General features: G+C 42.4%; 1 pseudogene across 1 annotated transcript; it reads right to left on the bottom strand.

Annotated features, from left to right (window-relative positions):
- Nucleotides 1-2,699: 2,699 nt before the first annotated feature.
- LOC309835052 (large ribosomal subunit protein uL22-like) lies at nucleotides 2,700-3,259 on the bottom strand (annotated as a pseudogene). Its single transcript has one exon. The product of its transcript is annotated as a large ribosomal subunit protein uL22-like (transcript).
- Nucleotides 3,260-4,493: the final 1,234 nt, after the last annotated feature.

Raw genomic sequence — 4,493 nt, 5'->3', positions numbered from 1 at the left:
TGGGGTGTTTTGGAATTCAGAATTTTTCAGATTTTACAAAGGTGCCTACTTACGGAACACATTCAGTGTGTCTGAGGCAGCAGCAATTCACAGCCAAACCCATTAAAATTTCTGCAGTGAACCATGACTATTCACACTAAGTGGGCTAACTAAAGACTGTAAATAGCATCACATCAGTTAGGATCAGGTTGTACGGCCAAAGAAATTTGCTGCAGACTTAGAAAACAAAAGCAAAACCAAGAAACAGCTTCCTGTTTCCTGAGGTTTTTACTTTCTGGAATTATAGATGAGGGATTGTCGGTCTGTGTTCTATGTAGGCATCAGGAAAGCCTGAAAGCACTGCATTGTGACAGTGCTGTTGCTGGTTGATGGAGTTGCAGCCCGTTATTATTTTTGCCTTTTGACTTTGTTGTGTTTTAGTTTTTCTGCAATGAGTATTCATTATTATTATTTTGCCTATAGTTTCCTGAATTTTAATCTATTCAGGTAAATTTAACACAGGAGGAATAATGCATTTGCTCCATGGACCTCAAAAGGATCTTAGTCAGCACCACGTTCACAATTCTCATTTTCGCCCTTAAGAAGATATTTTTCTAGTGAACGTGGAACACCTAAGGAGATGGAGTGGATTTTTCAAATCCTTTTCTTGGGTCTTTAAGCCAGTCCCAGACAATAGTCAATATCCAGGAAGATGAAGAACCCCAGAACCTTGACTTAACTAGGGCTTACCTACTATCTCCTGCTAAGTATGTACTGGTTTTATGTTAAAAAGTAAAACAACAATAACAGCAACAACAAACTAGAAAAGAAATTGTGAGAATGTGGGGGGAGAGAGGGGGAAGTCTGCATGGACAGAGTCGATGGAATGAAGGAAAAGGAACAGGTGAGGCAGAGTGCTCTTTCCTGCCTGGTGAGGAAGGGAGTGGGAGGGGGTTCAGCAGGGCAAGGAAACAGGTAGGAGGACAGCAAGTGAGCAGCAGAGAAGAGTGAACTGTTTCAAGAGCCAGGAAGGAGATGTAGGTAGTTGAGCAAGCTGTGGTCAGGTACAGTGGAGAGGCAGCTGCTGGAGGCTGACTTTGCAGCTGAGGAGAGGGCAGGGCCCCAAGGGGAAGTGTCCACGTCAAAAGGCCTGTGGAGGCCCTGCTGAGCCCTAGAGGCAGCAGAACTGGGGCCCTTTTCTGCTCAGCTACTTGGGCACTTGAACAATTTGAGGAGGGATATTACACAATCAGGAGGAAATTTCAGTGAATGTATGTAGAGTTTTCTAGTGGCTGAGAATTTCTTAGAATGAAAAACTAGGAATGTGAAAAAAGATATATGTATATGATTTTAAATAATATGTATTATTTCTATATAATATATAATATTATATGATAAGATTAGATTGCTGATTGTAGAGGGACTTCTGCCAGAAGGTTGGCCAGACTTGGAAAGGGAAGTGGCCTTAAGCCAATGGAAATCACAGAAGAACAGGGATGCAAAGGACTTGCAGAAAGTCTAAACAGAAATGGAGCTTTTGATCAGGCCAGTCATGGCGCAGACTTCAAAGACATCAAAAGGTAGAAAGTGCCAGGTGAGGAGGAGATCACGTACCCACAAAGCTAATGGTCCCAAGCTACTTGACCTGAGCCCTGCTCTGAGGACCCAAGTCCAACTGCTGGTGGGGGGAGGCTGAGGAGTGCCAGTCTCAGAGGAAGAAGACTCTCCCTCCAGAGAAAGCTCCAGGAGGCAATAGCCCTCTCAGAGCTCTCAGAGGACCTGCACCCCAACCCTACTGTCAGTCCACAGGCTGCCTAGGACAGCACGCTCAGATTTCTTACCCAGTTACCAAGCAACTCACATGGGAATCTGGGCCTGCTGGGACGGCTAGCCCTTTATGGCCTTGTACTACCTGGGGCAAGCCTGAGTGAGGAGTGTCGGAGCAGCAGTGGTTCTTAAACTAGGCCGTGAGAAACCCTGGGCCAAGGTGGTCTATAGTTCAAACAGAAGTCTTATGCTTTTGCAGATAGAATGAGCTCTCTTTTAAAAAATATTACTTATTTCTCATGATAAAATTAATAGATATTTTTTCATTAGAAAAGTTAAAAGAAGAAAAGTCATCCATAATCTTAATTCCACATATTTAGGTATATTTCCTTCCAGGCTCTTTTTCTGTGATAGACTGATCAATAATATATTTACAAGTATAATTAGATATACTTATGAATAATAACAGTTAATTGCAATATATTATATAATAACTATAATATATTATAATATATTAATAATATGTCATACATTACATAATAATGTATAATATAATATATTATAATATTATATTAATAATAATAGTTCACAACATTATTAATATATTAATAATAATAAACAACATTTAGCTATCATTATTGTTTAATTAATATTTCTTGAATGGTTACCAGGGCCAACTACTGTTCTAAACCCTTTAGAAAGCATACAATTTTCATAATAACCCTATGAGGCAGAAATTTTATTATTCCTATTTAACAGTAAAAGAAACTGAGGAACAGAGAAGTAAAGAAATTTGTCCAAGACCACACAGTAGTAAGTAAGAAGCTGGGATTCAAACCTAAATCTGACTGTGGAGCCTGCATTTTTAGCTAAGATATACACTATATCATATATAATTTTTTGGTTTTTTTTTTTTTTTTTTTACTTTTACTTGCATTTATTTTTTGCAGCATTTATTCCCAGGCCATAAGTTTTTATTTCTTCAATTTCTTCTGGGATATCTTTTTCTTCTGGGCAACCTCCTCTTCTGGTTTAGGAACAGTCTGTTCTTTTTCAGTAAGGATCATCTCAATGTGGCAGGGAGAGCTCATGTATGGGTTGATCCGACCATGAGCTCTATAAGTCCTGCGCCGCATCTTGGGGACTTTGTTCACCTGGATATGCTCAAGGACCAGAGAATCTACATCTAAGCCCTTAAGTTCGGCATTATTCTCTGTATTTTTGAGCATGTGCAGTAAAAATTCTGCACTCTTTCTGGGCCACCGACCCTGCGTCCAGCCCCACTGTTTGGCCTGGGCACACCTACCAACTCCACCATTGTAACGACGGAACGGCACACATTGCTTCTTTAAAGTGACATCCTTCACATACTTGGTGGCTTTTCAGATGTGCATACCCTTAATGGCCTGGGCTGTTTCACGAGTGTTCTTAAAGTGAACACGAAGATTTGAACCTCTCGACTTGCATGATTTTGTGGGGTTTTCTGGGTCAAGTGAATAGCGAACCATTTTTAGAGGTCACCGCGAAGACACCGGACCTCCGGAGTCGGGAACCACCACAGCCTGCCTGTACCCCCAGCCAGCCCCATTCCCAACCATCGTGCCCCGCTGAGGCCCGAGAGCACCGGGACACCAAGCGTGGGACTCCGACACGTCTCCCCGCACAGAAAGCCGCTCCCAGGGAGAAATCAGTAGCCGCGAGAGTCCTCCTCCCGAGGGTCTCAGAATCGGCACCGCCAAGGCCAGGATGGCAGCGATAACCAGAGGATTCACCACTTGGAAGAGCCATATATAGTTTTGAGTTGAGGTTTTTCATTAAATATTATATTGCATGTGTTTCCCACATCATAAAATGAATTTACTTAATGTTAAGTTTTTGCCTTATAGCTTTTCGTAATTTTTTGGTCCCTGCCACCATTTGTTTATCCTAGAATCAAGTAAAAGAAAATAACTGATTTAGTTTAAACCTACATGTTTATTTAATATAGCTGTACATAAACTATGTATTTATTTAAAATGTCAACATTTGAGTGTTAAAAAGGAAATTGTGCTGCCCAGGAGCTCCACCCCATGACTAAAAGCAAACAAACACTCCTGTCATTTTCTCAAATTCTGCCTCTTCTGTCCCTCTGTTCCTGATCTGTAAGCATCTCTTCACTTATCTGGCCAACATTTTCTGAGCAGCTGTGATGTGCCAGTTAGTTGGGTCCAATGGTCCATAGGCGCAGTCTGGGCCCTCAGGAGCTCTTTGTTCCATGGAGGAGACGGATGATTGAATCCATCATAGAGTGATGCAAGCTGGAGTAGCAAGAGGTGGGGGAGGGGAAATGGGAGGGAGCTATGCTGGGAAAGTGCCCAGAGAGAGGCTCTCTGACTGGAGTCCTGAACGAAGGGAGGGAGGGCAGTGCCAGCATAGGGAGCAAAAGGTGCAGAAGTGTGGAGGCTAAATGAAACAGCAAGACCCATTCATGGGAACTATAAATATGCTTTAAGGTGAGGGTGGTTGTTTGGGGGGTGGAGAGGAGCAGAGAGAGAGGATGGTGAGGAAGGGAAGGCAAATACCACAAGGTAATTAGGGATTAAAACCTACTATGAAGATTCATTGAGGGGGTTGAAACAGGCAAAGAACATGCTTATTTTGCTTTGGAAAGTCATTCTGGTGGAGAACATATTGGAGGGACAGACTCCAGGCAGGAAGACCAGTTAGGAGGCTTGAGTTAGGAGAAGAAGAGAAGAAGTGATGGGGGC

This window comes from Grampus griseus, assembly GCF_964374135.1.
Source record: "Grampus griseus genome assembly, chromosome: 16".
In the NCBI taxonomy this organism is placed as follows: domain Eukaryota; kingdom Metazoa; phylum Chordata; class Mammalia; order Artiodactyla; family Delphinidae; genus Grampus; species Grampus griseus.
The sequence above is the reverse complement of the archived record's forward strand: the minus strand, read 5'-3'. Positions and strand labels throughout refer to the sequence as shown.